The sequence below is a fragment of the Vulpes vulpes genome, chromosome 5, assembly GCF_048418805.1.
Source record: "Vulpes vulpes isolate BD-2025 chromosome 5, VulVul3, whole genome shotgun sequence".
Taxonomy (NCBI): domain Eukaryota; kingdom Metazoa; phylum Chordata; class Mammalia; order Carnivora; family Canidae; genus Vulpes; species Vulpes vulpes.
The window spans coordinates 17,460,236-17,486,091 of NC_132784.1; the positions used below are offsets into that span (position 1 = coordinate 17,460,236).

General features: G+C 43.0%; 1 protein-coding gene across 1 annotated transcript in view; it reads right to left on the reverse strand.

Moving 5' to 3' along the window:
* Positions 1-25,856, reverse strand: part of TMEM163 (transmembrane protein 163) — a 224,069-nt gene that overhangs the window by 88,728 nt on the left and 109,485 nt on the right. The gene's annotated exons all lie outside the window — the stretch shown is intronic.

The window sequence follows — 25,856 nt, forward strand, 5'->3', positions numbered from 1 at the left end:
GCTCCATATTCAAAAATCTATCTACTTTTGGGGAAGTTAACTGAGTAGCACAGTTGCCCAATTCTGTGATCTGTTCTGTGCCAAAGCCATGTCCAGCTTCAAAGACTATTCTCAGTTTGCTTTAATAAAGGCAGTTCTCCAAATAAAAGCATATGTCCACCCTCCAACAAAGAATGAAACTCTACCCAATGGGTCAGCAGAGCTTTGAAGTGGACTGTCCCAGGCACAGCTACGACCAGCAGCCGATTCATGGAGTCCGTGAGGTGTGAGTGTGGAGCATGGAGTCAATACCCATTTGGAACCCCACTCAGCTCACCACATGTCCCTTCTCTGGGGCCTATTCCCTGTCCTATCCATAACATGCACAAATGGACTCTGGACAGCTTTGCAGCCCTGCCCCCAGCCATATCAGGGTCATATGACCCAATGTGAAGCAAGCATATTTCATTTTCTGTGAATTAGGAATTGAGACCAAGAGGGAATCTAGTTGGTCAGTTAATGTTGTTGGAATTGAAACCTGGGAACACAGAAGCAGAGCTGGCCATTGTTTTCTATAAACTCCGAGAAGCAGAAACATAAGCCCGGGGTAAAAACGACTCTTGGGCAAGGGAGTCACTGGCCTCTGAAGGTTTCCAAGCCTTTCCTGGGGGTTAGCTATATTCCAGTCCTCAGGCTGTGTAAGGCAAATGCAATTTATTACATTCCTGATCATCTTTGGTTCTTGCAAAAAAGTGCTCCAGTTGTCCCTGCTGTTCCTCTTACGGGCACAGGGAGAGAGAAGAACAGCAGAGTCCGCAGTATACAGTGATGGGCCGTAGCTTTCATGGGCAATGCAGCTGTGCGATGCAAAGGGGCACTGGATCTGATCTTCCCAAAAGAATCCAACTCACAGGCCACACTGACACGGGCAGAAAGGCAGGAGATCCTTTGAGGAGCTGCCCTGAGCACCAAGAGAAGCTAGAGGACGCTGTGCCTGACTTGCACTAGCTACTCCACAACTTGTTAATTAAGCTCCACAAAATTCCATAGAAAGGAGTATTGTTTTTTTTTTTTTCCTTCACAGCCTATTTTTACAGTATCTTAGCCATGTGCTTTTTGTGGGTTACTCCTTTATCAGCAGTGGAAACTTTCCAGCTCCTACCAACATCTTATCTTGCATGAACCCTCGATATATAGAGCAGATAAAGAGGAGCTGCCCAAGCTGGAGCTCCCACACCATCTCTACCCACCCCATCTGGCTTGGGCACCATGGTACGGAGGCCACACCTGAGAAAGCACCCCATCCGCCGGCCGGAAAAACTGCCTGCTTTCCAAGAGGTAAATTGTTACTTTAAAAAGCTTTAATCATAAAATTGAAAATTAAAATAAAATAAGCTTGAATCAGTTATCTGGTAATACCAGACATTTACACAGTGGACTACAGATTTCAAAGAACTGTATGCCCAGTTGATTATAATTAAAAACACAAGGAACTTTATGTAGAGATTCTGGAACCTAACAAAGGAGATGGCCATTGACGACAGATTTCCTTGACTCAAATGGAGTCGGCATCTGTGATTTCAAACCCTCTCAGAATTTCATGGCAAAGTTCTGCTTGTGTGACTGATTCAAGCCTGCCCAGTGGATGAACAGCTTAGAGCACAAGTGGACTATTAACACTGTTCTAACCCCCATGCACCAAGGAAAATGTGAGCAAGAAGGCTCTAGGTTAACCCAGAGTCCTTCAGAGAAGTGAAGGATTAACATGTATCATTTACTTATAAATTGCCTCTATCTAATCTCCTTAATGAGATGGAAAGAAAGAAAATGCCAGAAATTGCATGGGGAATCCAGGGGACACCGAAGGGCCCTGCACAAGGCCGTGACTCTGACAGCTTCCCTACTGAGCAGTTCCCGCTTGGAGAACTACAGGCCCGGGCCAGGATGACCCAACCAAAGTAGGGTTTACAAGGCAGGTGCTCCGGGAGCCACAGACATACTTGGCCAAGCGTAGCTGAAAGCCACCAGAGGTCCAACAAAAGTCTTGTGGTGCCTTTAAGGCAGGTGCACATTCGACCATGGATGACAGATAAGGACCCTCTGGGCCTTGGAATTATGCGGCCAGCTGGCAGGATGCACCGAGAGCCAGGCAGGGGGGCAGCCGTGAGGCGGAGCTCTCTCCCCAAGACTGCTCAGGGTCAAGGCAGGGGCCACAGAGCTGAAGGAAACGAAGCCACCACGGCTGTCAGCTGGTGGTGTGGGGTGGGGTGGGGCCTGGATGACAAATGCCACCGCTGCTCTGGAATGGAGTGCCCAACTGTCAGAAGCCTCCACATTCATCTGGAGAGCACTGCTCTCAGAACCCCCTTGAGAAAATCTCAAGAAAGTTCCCGTTCCTCACATTTAGAACTTGTCTCTACCGCTCATAATTTAAACATGTACTTCAGGAGCCAGTGGCCACCAGCAGCCTCCAGAGCATGCAGTTATAGGCCATCGGAGCCTCATTCCTCAGGGAGCTGAGGCTTGGGCTTCCCGTCCTTATGACACTCCCCCTCCCCGTGGTGAGAGTGGCAGCAGACTGCCGTCTAATTAGGCTGGCCTCACACATCCAGAAATGCATCCTTATGCTGGGACTGGGTGCCCTGCATGCCATGCTTTTTTTCCTCCCCCACTAAGGCACAGGGTCCCTAAAATGTTCATAAGTGAAGATCTGTAGTTCTGGGACCTTTCCAGTATCCATCCCCCCATTCATAGAAGAGCACCCTGGGAAGAGCTATCCCTCCTACCTTCAGAGTGTGTGGTATGGGTGGGATGACATCATCACCCCCACTCCCGTATTTCCTTGTCTCACAGCCAGAGTTAAAGATTCAGGGTGCCACAACTCAATGTGAACCAGTGAGAACCTCTCCTGAGTTTTTGTGAAACTACTGGGAAGGGGCTGTCTTTCTAAGATGGGACTGTACAGTTGGTAGCGTGAAAACACGTAGCAATTTTCTCCTAAATGGGGAGAAGCTGCCTCAGAATGAAGCCAACATAGAGGAAAGCATACAGGAAGGATGAGAGACACAAATCAGACCCCTGGTAACACAGACTGAACCTCTAGAATCAGCCCTACCTGCGGCACATCCCTATATTTTTTAATTACGTCAGCCAATAATTTCCTTTAATTTGCTCAAGCCAATAATTTTAATTTGCTCAAGTCAATAATTTTCTTTAATTTGCTCAAGCCAGTTTGAGTTGAGTTTATACCACTTGCAGCCATGAGTCTTAATACAATTTACCTTGTCCAATAATCCCATGTCCAAAAAACTCTTTTAGTACTTAAGAAATGGAAAAACGCTTTATACACAGAAGGTTCATAGTAGATTTATGTAATTTATAATAGCAAAACACTGAATGCAATTTAAATGTCCAGCAGTAGGGTGGTGATTAAAGTCCAGTCCATTAAAAAAATAAGCTATATGTAAGGTATACGTAATGCATTCCAAAATGTTGACAAAAATACGTTTAGTTAATGCTTATGTGAGCATATTAATTAGAGCAATAGTGATAATCAACATACACGTGGTATGATTAGTGCCGTCAGCACGGGGTGCCACAAGAAAGGATGGGCCTGGGTCAAAAGGCATTTTGGCTAGCAAAAGTGCAAACTCAATGGGGAGGTCAGCAGAGGTTTCACAAAGAAGGTGACATTTGAGCAAAATGAGGAAGTGAGGGAGTGAGCCATGCAGTCATCTGGAGGGAAGAACCTTCCAGATAATGGGAACAGTCAGTGCAAAGGCCCGGAGATGGAACACCTGGTATGTGTGAGGCTATTTTGCCTGAAGCAAAAAGGAGCAAGACAAAAGTCATGTGAAATAATAGACTTCCTGTTTGAGGAAAAAAAAAATGAGGTAGAAAAGGGCAAGATACAAGATAATATATGTGATATAACTAGCTTTACTCAACCATGTTTTTAAAATGCATTGTAAACAATTAGAAAAAAAAAACCTCAGACAGTAACAGTAGTCAATTTGTGCTGGATAGAGATATTTGAGTGGATTTCTTTCCTTTCTACCTTTTTTGTATTTTTTTTAAAGACTTTATTTATTCATGAGAGACACACATAGAGAGAGAGAGAGAGAGAGAGAGAGGCAGAGACACAGGCAGAGGGAGGCTCCATGCAGGGAGCCTGACATGGGACTCAATCCCGGGACTCCAGGATCATGCCCTGGGCCAAAGGCATGCGCCAACCCCTGAGCCACCTAGGCGTCCCTTTTTTTGTATTTTCCACATATTCCATAACCACCATATATGACCATTCAAGTCAGAAAAAAAAAAAGAAATCCATTTTATTTGGGGGAAAAAATTAGCCAACTCCTAAAAACACAGCCAAAGATCTAAAACAGAATAGCAGAAATCAGATTTATGACGTCCATCGAGGAGTAGGCTGCAATGCTTCTGGCTAATCAGAAAACAAACTATCATACATGTCTTTAATATGGCTCAGTTTCTGAAATCCATCTCTCCGAGCCAGACCACCTACAGGAGCCAGTTGCTGATACCACAGGACAAAGGAGGGTCACGCCAGCCAAGGTGTGGCACATCCGCAAAATGTCCTTCCCTGTGCAAGGGCCCTCCTGCCTCCCAGGATTTTGCTTGTCCTACACTCTACTCTCATTTATGTGTCCAGGGAGTAATAACAGCTACACTGCCAGAGGCACACACATACAACAGAAGTCTTAAATAAATATTTATACAGGTCCTGTTCGAGACCAGACCTTCCTTAACCAAGTCACGTGCAGGCCAGAACGCCCATCAGCTGGAAACTCAAATTCAAACAGAAAGACAGCTGGAAAGTGGGGTGGACCCAGGCAACCCCCTGTCAGGACAAAGCCGAATGCAAATCACGCAGCTGAATAAGCAGCAAGCTTTGAGGGAGGACTGTGGAGGTTCGAAGTGCCTTGGAAATGCAGAGAGGTGAGGGTGCCAGCAAGGCGACCGTGGTCAACGTGGTCAACGCTGGCTGCAGAGAGCCCTGGACAACGTCGAACAAAGAATGCCATTTCAATTGCAGGCTAGATTTACAGCAACAATGAGGTCCCATCTGTCATCCTCTCCTAAGTAAGGCAATAATTATCTTGAGCCTTAGCACTCTTTAGCAATACCCCGGGCCCCATAACACCTCCGAGTTTGCTAAATTATGTGGCCAGTAAAGCTCCGTTAATAAATCAATCCCACTTTAATTAGACCACCTCTGTCACTCAGATGCCTGGCAACCGCCTTGCCCGCAGCCGGGTGACTAACCCAACCTGAGCAGCCTTCTCTCCATCACCACCTTCGTCGTGCCTGCGGCAGCCCAGACACAAAAGGTGGCGCTAAGAGGGGTCAAAATTAATTGGTTTATGTTCAACTCGCTTCAACAGAACGTCCATAATCTGTGATAGGATGCTGAATTCAGTCATCACTGGAGGAAAAGAGAGGGAGAAGCAGTTTGAAAAACAAATCGAAGGGCACCTGCGTGGCTCAGTGGTTGAGCCCAGTCTGCTGTCAGCTCAGGTTGTGACCCTGGGGCCCTGGGATTGAGTCCCCCCATCACGCCTCCCGCGGGGAGCCTGCTTCTCCCTCTGCCTGTGTCTCTGCCTCTGTGTGTGTGTCTCTCATGAATAAATAAAATCTTACAAAAAAAAAAAATCAAAAGAGCTTCGCCCCTTAGACTACCCATTCTCCACTGCAGCACAGTGACTTGACTTTGTATTTTATCTGTCTAGATCAGAATTTGCAAAAGGGCCACCTGTGGATGAAATCTGGAAGTTTTTGTGTGACCTATACAGTTCTAGTCAAATATCAAAATTGGCTACCACCATTTTTACATCAGGAGACTTCACAAATTAATACAAAGAAGTACACTTGGATTTTTGGCTTCTCTGGAAAACCTGAGATCTGCTGGTGCAGAGCTGTCCCTCCCTCCCAACAATACCAGTGGGGGCATGGGGCATGCACCACTGGCCATCTGCCTCTCCTACAGCATCAGACCCAGCTGGCCTCCATCTCCCTGCCCGGCCTCCTCTGGCCTCTAGTTGACTCAGTAGGCTTCAGTATGGGGCCTTAGATGCAGCCCACAAGCAGCATAAGGGAAAGGACAGTAGCTTCAGCTCCGTATCTGCAGTTCTCAGCAAAATGCCTGCCACATAGTCATTGTGCTGCATGGATGGTGGTCTCCAATGTTTCCTACTAGAAGGTCTGGTTCTCAGCAAATTACAGTTAGCTGTACCATGGGTCAGGTTCTCAAAGTCTATCATTTTTGAAGAGTTTCTGCAGAACCAAGAACCATTAGTCAGTCCCAGGCAGGCTATAGGCACTGCCCACCCACACTCCAGGGCTCTGCCTGCCTGCAGGGAAGCAAACCCTCACCGAGACACAGCCTTGGTTACCCAACTTTCATGAATATTTATGGACTATCTTCCATCAAGTCAACGATCTACCCTCACTTGTTGGTACACTAACTCTAAAGATCTCATTGGCCAGAACTAATAGTAGGAACATGGTTCTTGCTGAATATCAATTACATATTTTTCATCACATGTAATTTTACTCCTCCTTGTGTTGTGGTTCCCTGCGATGCCAGCACAGCTCTCAAGAAAGTAGTATATTACTCATGGGCAACAGGTATGGCCGGGCATCCTCAGGCTATACTCAGCTCCTATCCTACAATCCACCCTGTCTAGTCCAGCTTGAGCCCACCAATCAGCCTTACATTCAACAAATGTTTATTGATCATCTACTACATGCCATATACTATTGCACCAAGCTGGGGATACCACAGTCACTTGCTCAACAATTTGATGAAATATGCCTATGAAAGCCCTAACTATCCCTTAATCACAGAACACTTTTTTTTTTTTTTGCCTAATAAAGCATTCATTCAGAAGAAAACAGAGATGGGTAAATTTTTATAAAACAGAACCCTCACAGTTTGTCTTGTCTAGCCTTCTGAGTGTGGTTGCTGAGAATGCAAGCCTAAATGCTCACTCTCAGTCCATTCTAACTTGACTCAGCACCTCTCCTCTGCCACCCCTTCCCAGTGCCCTCACCTTGTACCACCCAGAAATGATCCTTGTCTTCCCAATCAGCTTACGAAAACCTTAAGTCAGGAATTACACAGTATTCACCTCTCTATCCCCAGGGTCTGTGAAAGCACCAGCACATAGTTGGTGCTCATTAATTTCTGACTAATAAATGCCTGAGCAATCTCTAAATTTAAACAGTAGTGTCTGGGTAATCAGAGTTAGCGATGCATGGATGTTGCCACCTAAGGTCACTCTTTGTCAGATCACTAAGATGGTCCTTCTTCTGACACTGCTGACACCATACCACACAAGGGACCTCTCTCGCTTAAAGAGCTGCTAAAGAACTTTTTTAAAAAACAGAACATATCATGGAGAAGAGGAATACAATGAATAAGACTTCAAAGACTTGGCTTAAGAAATGGTGCTGAATAAATATTTACTCAGTGGAACTGAATCAAAGTCATTAGAAGACCATTAGCCTTATCATTTGGACAATAAAAGTCAAACAGTAAAATAAAGACATTTTCTTCCTTCCCTTCCTCCCCTTCTCCTCTATAAAACCCACCAAAGCAATGAGAAGCATGGAACAACAGAGAAAGAATATAATGATCAAAGAAATTAGAAAATGGTCAACCTCAAACTCCCAATTATAAAGAAAATCTACAAATACATTAAAATTTACCTTACACTGAGGAAGATGTTGAAAGCTGGTAACACACCTAAATCACATCTTAGGCAGAGCTCAGAGTGCTCCACAATTTCATGCTACCAACATCAAAAGCCTGAACAATTACCCTTTAAAGGCATAACAAGTTTGGGAGTAGCAACATCCACTTCCAAACCCTTTTCTCACAATCTACACAGTAGAGAGGAGGGGAGGTGAAACCAAACAGATGCTGAGATGGCCACCAGTGTAAGAACCAGGCAGCTGGAAAACCAATGGCATTTTCAACAAGAAGAGCAGAGGTTGTACTGTCAACCATGCGGTGTTCTCTTGCTCATAAGGAAGCGAGACGCTTGATGAGGTAGAGACTACCAAGATCAGACGTAAAGCACCTGAGAAAAGATACTCAAATTAAATTATGCTGCTCCTTTCAGGCCCCAGGTCTCCATAAAGCCCCAATTTTTGAACAGTGACGTACTGGCAGACAGTAGCAGGGAACCAAAGAGATGAAGATGTGCATTCAGCATATGTGAGGCTACCAGGCACTGAAGTCAATACACAAGTACCAGTTATTCTAGAGTAGCCACCAACAGTGAGAAAATGAAACTTTAAAATTATACATTTTGGGCAGCCCCAGTGGCACAGCGGTTTGGCGCTGCCTGCAGCCCGGGGCATGATCCTGGAGACCCGGGATCGAGTCCCACGTCGGGCTCCCTGCATGGAGCCTGCTTCTCCCTCTGCCTGTGTCTCTGCCTCTCTCTCTCTGTCTCTATGAATAAATAAATAAAAATCTTTAAAAAAAATATAAAAAAAAATAAATAAAATGATACATTTTGAACAGAAAACACCAAATACCTAGAAATAAACTAATGAAAAATGTGTAGGACCTCTACCTAGAAAAATAGTAAAATGTTACTGAGAGGAGTTAAAGAAGACTAAACAAAGGGAGGGATATACCATGCTCATGGGCCACAAGACTTGACATTAGCAACCAAAATTCTAGCAGGTTTTTTGCGAGAGAATAAGATGATTCTCAAGTTTGAAATGTGGAGAATCAAAAATAGCTAAGATAATACTGAACAACAACCAAAAAACCAGAAGACAGTCATCACCATATATCAAGATTTATTTCAGGGGCACCTGGGTGGCTCAGTGGTTGAGCATCTATCTGCCTTCAGCTCAGGTCATGATTCTGGAGTCCTGAGATCGAGTCCCACGTCAGGCTCCTTGCAGTGAGTCTGCTTCTCCCTCTGCCTTTATCTTTGCCTCTGTGTATCTCTCATGAATAAATAAAATCTTTAAAAAAAAAGATTTCAAAGTTTCAGTAATTGAGATAGTAAAGTATTGGCCTAAGGATAAACAAAAAGACCACAGAACAAAATCAGATCCACACACATGGTCACTTGATTTATAACAAAGGCACTCCTAAAGAATACTGGGGAAAAGAAAGATCTTTTCAATAAATGGTACCAAGACACTGACTCTACCTCAAACCATACACAAAAGAACAACTAGAGATGAGCTGTAGTATATATACAATAAGTACAAAATAACCCAGTAGATACCTGAAATATAATATGGGAGAATATTTTCATAATCTTGGGAAAAGAAAAATAGTTCTTAAATAGGACATAAAAGCATTAATCATAAAGGAAAAGATCAGTAAATTAAACTACATTATAAGACCCCAGTGAAAGAGCAAAACAGGAAGCCACAGAGTGGAAGAAGATATTTATAATACTAATAACTACCAGTGGACTATATCCAGAATATATAAAGAAGTCTTACAAATCAATAAGAGAGAAAGAACCCAAAAAGAAAACGGGCAAAGATTTAACAAGCTTCTTACGACAAATAATACACAAATGACCAAAAAAACTTAAGAAAACATGCTCAACTGCATTCATAACCATGGAAAATAAAATAAAATCACAAAGAGATACCACTACACAAGAGAAAAAGGCTGACCATTTAAAACGTTAGCAAGGATGTATTCCAAATGGGACTCTTAGAAACTGCCGACGGAAGTGCAAATTGGTACAAATGCTTTAGAAAACTGGCTGCAAATATCTATTTAAAAAAATGATCATACTCTATGGCCCCAACCATCCCACTCCTAGATATACACCCAAAAGAAATGCATACATATGGATATGGGAAGATGCTTATAAAACCACTCACGGCAGCAGAGTTTGCACACATTTCATAATCATCACAACTGGAAACAATCAGGATCCCTGGGTGGCTCAGTGATTTAGCGCCTGCCTTTGGCCCAGGGCGTGATCCTGGAGACCCGGGATCGAGTCCCATGTCAGGCTCCCTGCATGGAGCCTGCTTCTCCCTCTGCCTGTGTCTCTGCCTCTATCTCACATGAGTAAATAAATAAAATCTTAAAAAAAAAAAAAAACTGGAAACAATCCAAATGTTCAACAGTAGCATGAGTAAATTGGTGGTATCTTCACCCAATGGAATACTATACAACACTGACAATAAGTGAGTTATATATTTATCTGTAATTACATGTATGAATCCCAACAAATAACAATCAGGGGAAAGGAAGGAAAAGAAAGCTTTCACTGAACAGATGATCTATTTATGATTCTGTTTGTATAACATTTGAAAACAGACCGAGCAACGAAGGGTAGTAGAATTCAGGATGTGGTTATCTCTAGGGTAGGGAGCGGTGGGTGGGAGTGGACAGGAGAAGGGCTTTTCAAGTGAAAAGATGAGGGAGTGTGAGTGGTGGTTACACAGGTATGTTCATTTTGTGAAAATGCATCAAACTATAATTTTGATCTGTGCAGTCTTCTGTGATGTCTTTTATAATTTAAAAAAATACTTACAAATCAGTTTTAAAAAAAAAAACCCTAAGCATAAAAGATATAAAGCAATTTTAGAAAAAGAATCTAAAACCGCCAAGAGGGCAAAAGTGGATAATAAAAGAAAACATCAGGAGCACCTGGCTGTCGGTTTTGGCTCAGGTCATGATCTCAGGGTTGTGAGACTGAGCGCTGTGTCAGGCTCCATGCTGAGTGGGGAGCCTGCTTTAAGAGTCTCTCCTCTGCCCCTCCCTACCTCTAAAATAAATTAATTTTTTAAAAAAAGAAAACAGTCCTGTTTCACCTATGAGAATGGCAAAAATAAAAGAACTTTTTAAATGCCAAGTGTTGGTGAGGATATGGGGGTACAAATCCTCTCATTCAGTGCCAGCAGGAAAACCTCTTCAATGGTAAACTTGGGAATATGAAGCAGAATTTAAGACACACAGCTACTCACCCTAGCAGTTTTACTTTGAAAAATGTATTCTATGCTTGTACTGGTACAGGGGCAGAAAAATGCATAAAAGGGTGTTTGTAACATAACAGCAAAACATTAACCATGTAGATATCCATTCATAAGGGAGAGAGTTAAGAAGTTATTGTACATTCATACTGTGAGGTCATACCATTAAGTTCTTGAAAAGATTTGTAATGATGCAAAATGTAATGAGTGACTAAAACAAGGCAGTGAATAGAATGATTATTAAAGCTTACGTGAGTGTGTGTACAGAAATAAATATACACATATGCAGATAAAGCATCAGAAAGGTTGGGCAGCCCAGGTGGCTCAGGGGTTTAGCGCCGCCTTCAGCCCAGGGCGTGATCCTGGAGACCTGGGATCGAGTCCCACGTCGGGCTCCCTCCATGGAGCCTGCTTCTCCCTCTGCCTGTGTCTCTCATGAATAAATAAATAAAATCTTTTAAAAAAAAAGTTATGCAACAGCCCATGGATGATGATCATCTCAGAAGGGAATGGGAGTGGAGGTGGGAAGAATGCCCTCATTCCACAGTAAATCCTTTTGTATGCTTTGGTTTTCTTACTCTGTGTATGTGCCAGCATATACTTCCAAGGTGGAGAAAGAGGTTCATGTGCCACAACTGAAGAGAGAAGTCTAACCACCTGTGATACTGTCACCGTGAATCAGTTATTATGTCACTGCTTGCCATCACGGGCTTAAAGTGGACTTGGCCAAAAAGGATTTGTGCAGAGATATAAGTGACTAACATTTTAGACTACCCGGGCCTATTCCCTAGTGAAAAATCAAATAGACCTACTATTTGTCAACATTCACGAAATAAAAAAGTCAGAGATCTCCAAAAATTAAAGTCCCCACAAGTAATATCTTTCTCCATTTACAACAAAATGTTTCCTTTCTAGTTGGGAATGATGCTAATGGAGAATAAAAAGAAAGAGGAACAAATGCAAATAATCTTAATGCCACAACTGTCCCAGATGTTCAATGGTTATCTAGATACAAAGGTCAGAAAACTTATTTTGCAGTGATTGAGTAGGTCAGGTCTCTACTCAACTGTATTGCCTCGTGTTTTAGGACTAAAAGACTTCTATGCTCTCTTTTTTTAAAGACTATCACACCTGAGGTAGTGAATTGCATAACCTTAGCATTCTTATCACCACAATAAGAAAACTAGACCCAAATAAGATTTGTAGTAGAATAAGGTAATTTACTTAACAAAAATGATTCACTTTGTTTGAAAGCTTGTGTTAACTGATGTATTTTGGAGTACCCAAGGTCTATTATGTTCCGATACAATATCATCAACTTTCATTAACCTTAAGCATGAGTCGTTATAGCCTACAAAAAGGCAGAAACAAGAATAAAAGAAATTTTAAGTCTACTCTCTAAGTCAACAAATGCATTAGCTACAATATGTGCCCTGTAAGCATTCTAGAGGGAGAATATATAAGAGTAAAGAAAAGAGATCATCAGATCCACCATACAATCAATACAACTTCATGAGAGAAGCCTGGGGATCAGTCACAGTGAATATGGAAGATAAAAGCCTCCGAAGTGAAATTGTAGAGACACCATGATGTCACTAAGCCAAAGACCCATAGAGCAGCTGGTTACCCTGATACAAATGACCTGAACTGGGCTCTGATAGGATGTTATAGATGGAAAGCTGTGTTTTTGGCATTTTACATCAACTGGGACAATCTCCCAGTGATATTGAACTATAAATCAAAGATGAATCAGTGCTGATGCCCCCAGAAGAAAATAAAAGTAAAGAGTCATGGTTTTTCTTGATCCTATGACAATAATTCTTCCCTGAGAGGATCAACTTTGCTTTTGCTCAGTGCTCATAAATAACTCATAACTAGGCATCAGGACAGTGAATTAAACTCTCTGCCATGGTTGGCCCATCCAGCAGAGTTTTTCAAAATAATTCCCCTGAACACTGTAGGTTTATGCTTACTTCCACTGTCTCAAGCCCACAGTGATTTTCACCCCCCTCTCCACCTCATCTCAGCCAGAGGAACATCCTCTCATCTCTGTTAAGAATTAGGATTCTGGGAAGCCCCGTGGCTCAGTGGTTTAGCGCCGCCTTCAGCCCAGGGTGAGATCCTGGAGACCTGGGATGGAGTCCCACATTGGGCTCCCTGCATGGAGCCTGCTTCTCCCTCTGCCTGTGTCTCTCCCTCTCTCTATGTCTCTCATGAATAAATAAAATCTTAAAAAAAAAAAAAAGGAGTGGAAAGCTTTAAAAAAAAAGAATTAGGATTCTGTTAAAATCTAACTGCAAGGGTTCAATTAAAAACAACACCTGAAAAACACTTATAGGACCAAAGACTCCCTACTCCTATCAGTAAGGGGATGGTCTTCACACTACATACCGTCCTTTGTAGGGAGGACTACTGTTCTAACCACTATCACATCCCCACTCCCTGGCCCAAATCAAGTCTCTAGTATAATTATTGCCCATCAGGAAAGGAAGGCTGGTTCCTTCCTTTCGGAAGTATGGAATATTCTGGTTCCGTACTCAGAGATGGTCCTCAAAGATGTCCATCAGCTACCGCCAACCAATGGGACCCACAACACTCTGTTTCATGGATACCATGGAATTTTTTCCTGAGATCCTCACAGACAAAGACACTGGAGCTGTTTTTGCTTGTTCTGCTCTCTTTTTTCTTCTTATAAATCTCCTTTGGAGGGCTCCTTCCCGTGCCAGGAGGGGTATCCTGCCTTCAGTGATAAGGCCAGGCCACCAAATATTAGAGAGCTGGCCTGAAAATGAAGCTGACATGGAAGGAAGGTGAGAGGAGGGAAAAGGAAGGAACCACAGGAGGAGACAAACAGAATTCTGACAACTTCACGTGAGGCCATGAATCCAGTCAGGTGTATTCTGTAATATGTTCTCCTTCAATTTGTTTAAATTAATACAAGGGCTTTCTATTGTTTGCATCTGGAATACCCTTGACTGCTACAACATATGTGCATCTCTTTCAATCAGAACCCTCAATGCTAAGTCTCACGCTCCTCCCCCACTCATGTTGGCTTCACTTCAAAGATAAATTAGGAATCAATTCACGGGAGGATTTCTTCAAACAATAAGCTCTCCTCAAATTATAAAGAGCCTCAGTCTTAAGAATCTAATTATATTCAGTTCAACAACATAGGAGGACACACAATAGGTAAAATATACAGCTAACAGGCTAATGGATAAAACAGTATTGCCTAGTTACTGTCTCACTTTGCACTGACTCTTTCTCCCTTGTGTTTATTTTCTTACAGTCGAAAGGACACATCTAATGGGCAATGAAGCCATGGTTGACCACGGAACAAGGGGATTCCTGTCAGCTCACTCTCATTTGCCTCTAACATGACCTTGTCTCACTACCAAGTTAAGGGGGAAAAAGCCTAAGGTACTGAAATAATTTTTACTCAGGAAAAAAAAAAATCCCCAAAATTCTACTTTATAGATTTTCAGAGAGTTTTGGAGTATCTCTGTCAGAGGTCCTCAAGACCACCCACCCCCAGGTTTGGGGATTCACCAGAAGGGCCCACCGGTATCAGCATGTAGTTATATCCATGGCTGAGATTTATTACAGCAAAAGGATTTGAAAGCCAAATCGGGGAAGGGAAAAGATGCATGAAATGAAATGGGGAGAAGACAAAGCTTAAGTTTTTAAGAGTCCTCTCCCAAAGAATCCAGGAAGGATGTGTTTAATTCCTCCAGCAACAAGTTGTGACAACATGTGCCAAGTGTTGTCTACCAGGGAGGCTCTTTAGAGAGTCAGCACCCAGGGATTTTAACAGGGGCTCATCACATAAGAACCTTCTGTCTAGCACAAACCAAAATTCCAGATTCCCAGAAGGCAAGCAAGCAGGTGTTCAGCATAAACCACATTGCTCGTACAGAGTTTAGGCTCAGTGAGCCTCTTACCATTGAGAGAAAGTTTAATACCAGGGTAGAAAACTATTTACTGGCCAAGTCCCCACATGTCACCCAAAGGCAAACCTTGCAAGCAGACTTATCCAAGGACAGGGAGTGCGCATCTACTATGTGCACACCTTGTCTGCACAGGACCAAAGCTTAAATTCCTCACATCATGGTGAGAGCTGAGCCCTGAGACATGGAGTGGCTTGCCCAAAATCACACAACAAAGCTAGAACTAACACCCAGGTCTCCAGATTCACAGGGAGGGGAAGATATGGTCACCCTCACTCTCAGCTTCCAGACACAGGCACACACATCTTCCAGTGAAGTTCGCTTCGGAGGCTGCAAATGAAGACAACACCAAGGCAGCTGTGATTCTCAGGCCACAAACTCTCCATGGCAACAGTAATTACATCCATGGGCTAAAAGTTTCACCGACAGAATAAGTATCATGTTTAAGATGCTACTGCTACCCCTCCCTCTTAGCAAAAGACACCTTCCCAACTCAATTTAATTTGAAAACTCCAGGCTCATTATCACTTTAATTAAAATCATACATTTTCACTTAAAACTAGCAGAGGTGGCCTAACAAGTCCAATATCTTTATTTAACAGAAAAAGCACTGGGGTCCAGACAGAGAAGCGACTTGACCGAGGCCACATCATCGACTGAGACCTAGCCTGCTCTCCTAGCCTGCTCTCCTGACCTCTGGTCACGCGGCCTCCTAGGGCCTCTTGCTGTCCCAGCCACCCAGGCTCAGAGCTCCGAAGACCATATGTTTAGTGTAGGCCCTTAAGTGTTTAATGATCTGAAATGTATTCCTCTTCATGACTTGTGCAGGGAAACTGGTACAACCCTGCAAAAAAAGCCAATATTCTTCAAATACAAGAGCTAATTAAAAAAAAAAAAAAATGCCACACTGGAGTCTATTTCATATGACATTTCGATGCTGTTTGTATGCATTTCCCTTTTAAATATTCAGTTATCCAGACGTACAACACAGTGCTGAATCCGTGAAGATTCAACATGCCCGAGACATCTATGCCCCATAAGTGAGGTCAGTAGATGGTCCACCCAGGGGCCTTCCACACCTCATCTAGCTCCTGAGCGAGCTGTGCACAGACACACGAAAGAACAACAACATGGGGCTAATTTACACGGCTAGAGGAAACAGAGACTCTAGGCTTCCTGGCACGTTATCGTTACTACACCACACACAGAGAGCCAGCCACAAAAGCACATGAAGGCCAGTCATTGCCCTTCAGAACAGATTCTCATTGTACGCAATCCAGCAACTTGAAAAACCCAAATGATGAGAATGTTTCCATTGTCTAATATGAAATACACGTCAAATTTAAAAACTGAAAAAAAAAAATTTTTTTAAACTGATGGGTTGAAAGAACTCGGTCTATAAAGTGACATGCCAGGTGTATGATAAAAGTATCCACCTCAACTGGGGGAGCATATTGGCCTCCCAGGGGACATCTGGCAACCTCTGCAGACCACTGTCTGTTGTCACCACTGGGGGAGGGGACAGATACTACCAGCACCTTGTAAGTGGAGACCAGAGATGCTGCAAAGAACCCTATGATGCACACGACAGCCTCCACAACAAAAATGTTCTGGCCCAAAGTCTGGAAAGTACCATGGTTGAAAAGCCCTGCTTTCAAGAAATAAAGGCCAATTCATAATTCTTGATAATATCTGAATAAATTAATTCTGAGAATTTTATTTTAAGTGTCAATCAAGTATGATGCTACATAAATTAAATTCAAACAGTACAATGGCACTGAAACCATAATTCAATTAACCGGAGGATTCCAGTTGCCATAAATCTTATACAGCATTTCAAATTATTTATTTCACTGTTTTAAGGCTTGTGTCCTTTCATTCTGCATAATGGCAATGCCTTTTGGCTGGAATTTGATCTTTATTCTTGGAATGGCAGTTGCAGGTCTGCCTCCATTATTAGAGCCCAGGGAGTTAAGGACCCTCCAGTGAACTTGGAGAGGGACCCACAATGCAGAGCTTGCCCAGACAGTGATCAGCTGTTACTTGGCCTTCATGCCAGAGCCTCCAGCTACTGCTCAGCAGTTTGTGTTTTTAATTACATTTCTAAGGGTTTAGAGTAAAATTTTCAAAACCACTATGAAAACACTGGTAAATCAAGAGGGCAATTAGGAGTGCGAAATAAAACCCATATTGCCAAAACAGTAAAGCAGCAGCAGATCCTGGTAACTTGAGAAACAGAGTAGGTGAATACAATAAAGATAAATAAGATCTATACATGGCAAGTTTATAGAAAAAAAAAAAAAAAAAAACCAGCCAAGCACTAAGACAGCAAAAGAGAGTCAGGGCAGACTATACCAAAAATCTAAGGAGATGTGTTAAATGTCACCAGCTCCAAAATAATTCACTACCTGCCAAGGATTTTTGGTGTTCCTCAAATGTGCTCCCAGAAAGAAATTTTAAAATATATATATATAAAAAAAAATTTGCACTCAGAAAAACACCGATTTAGATGAAGAAATTATCTGAAGACCAAATGGGAGGGTAAACTCATTAACAGGAGCTAATGCGCTTGCAGCTCAAGATGGAAACAGATTGCATGACGGCTCAGTTTGATGCAAAGCCCCACATACAGCTGTGCAGGCTGTTCACTGCCCAAGGGCTTCCTGCCAGCGGAGGGGGGTGGTCAGTGAGAGCAGAAACCCAGGCCAGTGGGCTAGCCAAGCTGAGCACCCTGGTATGAAGAGCACACCCACACTTAGGAAAGAGAACTTTTTTCTAATATGCCCAAAGGTGCCCCATGGCCTAGCAGCAAATACACTACATGGTAGAGAAAGAGGCAGGAACTGTTTGCCAAGGTCAGCCTAAACGTGTGGGGTTGTGGAGACAAAAGGAGCAATGTAGGGCTCCTAAGCATCCAGAATGGGAGGCCAGATGTGGGGGAAAGGAGAAAGAAAAACATCTACTTGCCATTGGATTTTTTTTTCAGCATAGCCTGAGTTCCCACTAAAGAAGGAAATAATCATAAAGCACAAGTACTGATATCTGGGGATAACTTTATAGAGATGCTTGGCCTGGATTTTTTGACCTACAAAATGGGAGCTGGTTAAAGCAGTCTGGAAAGAAATCCACCTCAACCATGGTCAGAGCTCTCCACCCCCAACCCCCACCATGCCTGCCTCTGTTCATCCAGGAGCAGAGGCTGTGAACTGCCCCTCTGTTGTCAGACAACTCCCCAGGGGTAAGGCTCACACCTGCCCTATACACTTTTACTGACAGCCTGCCTTATGGGCAGGGGTGCAGACACTAAAGGGAACAGAACAATCCCTGGCCCTCAGCTCGTGTTTGGTGGGGGAGACTGACACACAGGCAGTGTTCTTGGGATTATTCCGTGCCATGCCACCCCTCCATGTCACATTCCCCAGAGAGTGCTCTCTCACCACAGGGGGCCACTGCCCAGCACCTAGAAAGGCACCATGAATTTGCTCTGGCAGGCTATCCAGTTTGGCTGGGAGGGAACACAGATTTCACCAAGGAGCCTCGTTCTATTTTCAGTTTGGCAAGATTTCAACAGGTGAGCAGGAGAGAACACCCCATGTCAAAACAAGGCAAGTGTGGGGGAGACAGGTTTCCAAGCAGCCCTGAGCCTCAGGAGGATCATGAGGCTAATGGAAGGCCCTGGGACATGCACTCAAAGAGGCAGACCAGGGACATGGAGGGAAGTTCTCCACGTGAAGAAGAATGAAGAAGGACCTTGGTCAATGCCCATGCTTAAGAAGTGTGCAAAGATGAAAGAATCATGGAGAAAACAAAAGGAATCACGGGAGTGGACAAATGAACACTGGAAGGTTTGGTGCCATAGTGGTGGAGGGAGGAGTTATTGAGGGTTGACCATCAACAGTGTCCATGGGTGGACAAGCCCCTGAGGAAAGGTCACCTGGGGGAGAGGAGGATGAGGGATTTAAAGTAAGAATAGAGGGGATATGAGGATTTTGTAATCTCTTGGCAATCTGAAGGACAAAGTCATGAAATATTAGGTAGGGGATTATGACCTACTCGTGAAATTCTACAAACAGGTTTTAGTCATCCAAGGGCCTGTTCCTATTATATTTCTCACTGAGCCCTAAATTAGGACACCAAAAATGCCAAAAAGGCCTTTTTGAGGCCATGTTTTTGCGAGAGCTGCAACCCCAGTTATAAGGGCTTCATCCCCCAAGAGCCTAATTTTAGCTTGCAAAGTAAGCTCTCCCAATATAAAAGGCCACCCATTAAGTGGCAGTAAGAATTTTAACCTTGAACAAATGGCTCAGCAGGACTCCTTACCAATCCAGACAGAATGCCTCTCAGGAGGCCAAGGTTTTCTTTTTTGGAGAGAAAGGTCTCCCCCACAAACCAGCAGGAGAGGCAGATAATGGCCTAGCTTCTCCGGAGCCACTGGGCTTGCAAAGCTGAGGCCTTAGGGCGGACACACCTTCCGAAAATCTAAGGCATCTGCAAACATTTCAAGTCCCAAACAGAAAGCGCCACGTGCAAACAGGTCCACCTCCATTCTTCTGATGCACGTGGTCTCCCTTCCTCCCCCTGCTATAAATGCTGCCTGACTGAAGATGAGAGGTAGGAACAACCCTTTAAGAGCTCCTCCTTGAAGTAGTTAAACAAACATCCGAATATGCACTCCCTGCGGATATGCTGCACAGCCAGCTCTTTCTAAACTTTGTAAATCCCTTCATCTGTGCGTGATCACACTGCATCTAAACTACCGGGTTACACAACTATCTCATTCCTTTTTGTAGACCCCTCCTCCAGCCTGGTCCCAGTGCTGGGCAAAGAAGCTGTCACAAAATAGTACCCAATGATAGGTGCTTTCTGAACTTAAGGCAGCTGCCATTTTTTAAAGCACTTTGGACAGATAGATATAGGTCATGTGTGACCTATATAGGCCATACATAAATACACTATACACCATACACACCCATACACACACACACACACACACACACACACACAGATGTCAGCATTGACTCTAAATCAACTTCTCTCAAGAACCAAAATCTGTGCCCTTTATGGGAAACACATCATCTTTCTTCTGGATGGTCCTTTCCTTTCCCCTAGGAACCCTGTCTCTTAACCAAGGTCCCAACGAGGAACAGAAGTCACCCTCGATGGTGCAAAAAAGAGACTTTACCTTGCAGGGCAAATGGAGCAAAACTAGAATGGTGGGTAACCGAGGAGCAAGTAACAGTCAGAAGCAGTTCCACACATAGGGCTGGAGTGACTAGGGAAGGAGGCAGTGTCCCCAGAGCCAGTGGGAGCTGGAGGCCCGCAAGAGGTAAGGCCCCAGAAAGAAGTTACCACAGAGCCACTAGGCTCAGAGCCCAGGCTGAGGGAGCAGGGAAGTGAACCTCCCTCCCTACACCCTGCAATCTCTTGCAGGTGTCCCCCAGGTACTCAGGCCACACCTATGCCAGCTGGGAGGTGTTTCCCCAGCTCTGCCCCACCTGTCACTGGGAGCCGCTGTGCCTGGAGTATTTACGTCTAAGTAAGAGGAAATTATGACTGAAGCACTCTTTTAACCCTCCAATGTTCCTACTTTTGATAACACAGTTACGTTAGTTGCATAATTTAAAACTATGAGGAAGATACAGGATAGTTTTCAGATGCAGTGTGCAGTCTTCCATTGAAAGTCTTGATCGCAGGATTCAGCTGGGAGAAAAGTCCACATATAGATTCTTCTCACACTATTTTGGGTTCTGGATTTGCCCATTTCAAAACGAGTACTCTCACCAAAGCCAGCTAGGAGAACCCAGACTTACCCACCGAAGGGAAGAGCAGCTATTTGGGTTATGTTAACGCCTCCCTTATACTGGTATAGCCTTTCTAGAACCAGAAATGTCATGGGTGACGTTCATGTCAGTCAATTATATTTCCATCTTGCTACCTGTGCAAATTGTTTACCACAGGGTTAGATTTTGTATGTGTAATGTTGTATCACAGCAATTTGGAGAAGATTAATTTGATAACGATTGCAAAAGGCATCAGACAACACTTCCCCATGACACAGCTAACGTGAAAAATACTGTATATATCAGAAATATTAACATACAGCTGTGACTATTCTCCTTTTGTCTTGTCCCAGTAATCTGACACACAGCCTAGACATGGCAATTTTGATCATGTAAAATCTCACAGCCTAAGTGGATTATAAAAAACTGTGTGTGTCTCCACTTGTATGTGCATACAAAGCAACAATTTTCCTATAGCTTGGCCAAGTGGAGTGTCACCATGTTCTAAGGAAAGAGAGTGGTAAAAAGAGACTGCTCGCTCTATTCCCCAACAACGAGCTTATTATATTCCCTCCATCCTCGAATTCCCTAGCACAGAGATACAAACCTCTATGTTGGATCCATCCGATATTTGAAGAGCTGATCAGAAAAGGAAATAAAATGGTTCAGTTATTCCTACAGGAAATCAAATGAAGGAGAAGTTTCCAGCAGGTACAGTGCCTGGAAGGAGGCCAAACAGCAGGATGGGATCAAGCCTCCCTGGAGCAGGAGGGAGTTTCTGGTCAGCCACCCCCACCCACTTGACTACAGCAGCATCAGCTTCCCCAGAATTCCAGCTCCAGCTTCACTCAGGTCCATTCAGGGAGGCACTACTATCTCCACAGAAGTGCAACTGGTCCCAGAAGAGCTTTCAACACAAGGATTACTGCTAAATTTTCCAGTTTTTCCAAAGCACATATAATGTGGACATACAATTATTTTTCAAAACTCCATTTGTTTTGTTCACACTACAAAACAAAATGGGCTTAAAACCACTCCACCATAAGCCTATTTACCTATAAGACTCTGATACTGTAATTACCTCTGATAGTTTTTCAGGATGATTCCTTAATGATACATTTTTTTAGGATTTTATTTATTTGTTCATGAGAGACACGGAGAGAGGCAGAAACATTGGCAGACGGATCCAGGAACCCGGGACCATGACCTGAGCCAAAGGCAGACGCTCAACTACTAAGCCACCCAGGGGCACCATGATATTTTCTTTATAAGTAAATTTAAAGTTTCTTCTTCCCTAAATACTTTTTGAGGGGTTAAAAAGATGGACGGCCACTGAAATCACAAAGTTCTGGGTTTGCCCAAGTTCTAAATGTTCCTGCTGTCATCACCTGAATCACGTTCAACCCTTTTCCCTCATTTCCCCCTTTTGAGGGGGCCAGTGGAAAGAGCAAATGCTCTTTGAGGGTAGTGTGGTGAAGTTGTCTTCAGAGGGCCTCAGAGACAGACACCCCTGGATTTGAATAGTCATGAACCTACATCAGCCATAGGATATGAGAAATTGTTCAGTATCTCCAACCTTCAGCCTTCTTCTCTGAAAAGTGAGATATTGACTTGCAAAGTTGTGAAAATTAGAAGGCAGAGATGTAAAATATCAGTCGCAGTAAACAATTACCCTCTTATTGCATGAGTATTTCTTGCTAATTTCTTCAGCAAGTATTTCTTGCTAAGGAAACTAATACTTAGCTGTTGGTTAATAGCAATGATTTCTTACACATGGCAGGAAAGATCTCATGATACCAAATGGAGAAATCTAGTCTTTAAAAAAAAAAAAAAAAAAAACCTCACTGGTATTTTAAGTGATGAATCATGGAATTCTACTCCTGAAACCAGTATTGCACTATATGTTAACTAACTAGAATTTAAATAAAAATTAATAAAATAAAATAAAATAAAATGACAAGAAACAAAAATTACCCTATTTATCAAAGATTAACTATTAAACCACTAGAGTTGGTACCTAAAAGAAATCTCAACTCCAGGCTTTAATCAAGAACTCCAAAAAACAAAGCAGAAGTATTTCACCTGTCCAATTACTTAAATTGAGAAGATTCATTTTCACCGCACATTAAAAGCTTCTGCTTGGACCACAGTGAAGGAAACAAAGGTGAAAAGAGTTAGAATTCATTCAGGATTGAAAATTAATTAGTCCATATCAACCCCATGAGTCACAGCCATCAATTTTAGAGACATAACACCACCCACTGAATTTTAATTACGAGGGTTACAAAACTGTTTAAGAATCCAAACCTAATTGTCAAGCCCAATTAAGCAGGTTGATAGAACATACTATGTAAAGATACGATGTGTTCCTTTTGCAAAAGAAGAGTAAAATAAAATCCTTGTTCAGGGCTTGCTTACCAGCTCCCCCCTCATATATGTAAAGATATATATATGTAAGATCATTCATTCATTCATTCATTCATTGTGCAAAGGATGTCAGTCTTTGAGACAGCAAGAAGTTAATCTGGAAGTGAGCCTAAGATCAATGTATTTTTTAAGTCACTACATAACCCTGGGATAGAGGCAAGAAGTAGATGCTGGTTCTGGCTCAGTCTAGCTCTGGGCAACCTTCCTCCCCAGGAGGGGTTTCATAAGATGACCACCAACACTCAATTCCAAGATCCCGTAATGAAGACAAACTTCCTGACCATTACCAATTGTGGTGCCAGTGAGAACAGAGTCTGCATTAAGGATCAGAGACACATTAGGCAAATCAGGTGGATAAGAGCATGGAGTCCAGAATGTACCACAGCATCCTGAGACACCATCTCTGATTGACCTTGGTCTTCTTTTTCTTGTTTTGTTTTTAAACAGAGCTGTCACCAAATGCAGCTATCTGAAAAATAGCTCATGCGTTTTCTTCCCATTAAAAAAGCCAATTATTTCTTAAAAATTAACTAGGACATACCACAGAAACAATTTTCACACTCTCTTCATAAGTGCCTACATGCAAATAGCCTCAAAAACACATCATGCTCGCCTCTTTCAGAAAATATCTGAAATCCTCCACTTAACTTTGGTGAGAAAAACTGAATGTCAACATTCACATTCATTCCAGAACTCGGTCCATTTTCAACCAAATATAAAATAGTAGCTACCATCCCACTCTTACAACATTGCTGTTTTGACCTTCCCCGGTCTCATCCTCCAACAACCCCTTACCTACAGGAGCTGAAAACATTCTTTGGAGGTAGGAAGAGCTTTCCAGGAAGGCCATGAATATTTTACTTCTAGATTCCCCATCCTTGCCCATTGTGTATATCAATATATGTACACTAATCATTCCATATTAGCTGTGAAGAATTCATCTTTACATGAAGCAAAAGAATCAAAAAGGCAACTATCCCTCCTATCATTGGATGCTGGGTCTCCATGTTAACTATTCAGTGGCTCATCCTAGGACTACCTATATCTGAGGACTTTACCCTTCCTAATAGTGTCATGAAGCTTGAGGGGTGTTTCTGTCACCCAGAGTAGGAGTGGAAATATCAAGATCTCTTGATCTTGATATCTTGATCTTGATATCTATATCTCTTCTATCAGAACTGCTTGGGTTTGCACACACACAGAGAGAGAGAGAGAGAGAGAGAGAGAGAGAAGAGAAGAGCTCTCATGACAGAGCATAAGAAATGCAAGAGCTTGAAGAAATCTTCAATGGGTTTCCTAGAAAATATCATTTCAAAAAGGGAAGAAAGATAGCTGCGTGCTATGGAAAGCTGCCTGCTGAGACAAAAAGGAACTAATGGAATGCTTCTGTCTCAGCAGAGATTGGAGCAGGGAAGGGTAAGTTTTACAAAGGCATGTCTAAGTTTTGTAAATGTATGTACATTGGACTAATCAGAAAGCCCAATACAAGTTGGTCTTGGTGTACCATGATTGCATATAATCAATTAGTCATAATAAACGCTCGGTCTCTGGAAGGAGGAAGAAAATTAAACTCATGTCTCATTTAATGGCAACATTATGTCACTGGCAGCTGAAGATGAGGAGGTGGTGGAGCTTTCTCAGATGGGAATGGAGGGGCAAACTCCACCTTGAGTGGAGCGGAGGCAGAGGGCAGAGAAACTGCTTCTGGGATTCAAGGGGCCTAAGTTCTCTCTTACCTGGAAGAAGTAGAAAAGAATCCACCTGCTGGAACACATGCCACATGCCTAAGATATCCCTACTTCTACTTCCTCTAAAAATGGCACTAAAACATACCTCTCTATTTGAGGGGGAATTTCTGTACAGTAATTCCTTGGATAAAAGGATATACTCATTTTTGCTTACTCCTATGGAAAAGAGAGACCTTGGAGCTTCCAAAGAACATCAGTATTGGCATAGCAGTTACTTGGACTGCCAGCTTTAAGAGCCAGCTGCCTATGGTTGAGTACTCATCCCCTCCTTGCGAAAGCATGTAAAATTGGACAATTTCTTCAATATCTTTATGCCTTGGTTTCTCTACCTATAAAAGGAGAATAATAATCTCTAACTCATGAAACTGCCACGTACTGAAGGCATTGCCACAGGTAAAGCATTCAGAGCACACAGTAAATACCTATTGGCATATAAGCTTTTAATAATTAGCTCTCATCATGTGTACCTCTGGACTCTAACATTTGTCACTCACATGGTAAAACTTTCAGAGGACAAAAATCTGATAAGAGTTTCCTACAGATTAAAGGGGGAAAAAAATCAATCAAGCTAAACCCAGGTCTAATGAGGTCTCTTACTCAAAACATCATGGAGAAGGCCACAGACCCCTTGGTCTTCCATGGAGGTGCAATTCAAAGACCAATAAAGGAGATGAAGCTAATGGAATTCTTGCAGAAGGGCCTCATGATATCCATGGGAGCTATCTTCAGCCCAGGCTCTAAAGCCTTCAACAGGCTTTTATAGGCCAGTGCTCAGACTCTCAATTACCTCAGGTGACCCTTAGCCTCCTCATCTCCCATTCTTTCTCTCCTCCGCTCAGGCCACACTGGCTGCCCAGCTGTTCCAAAAAGCCCCTTCAGGATGACTGCCTGGTTCTCCTCTCTGTGTGGAAAGCACTTCCTCAGGTATCTGCTTACATGCACTACACATGCGTGGCTTTCACAGGGAGGCTTTCTCTGAC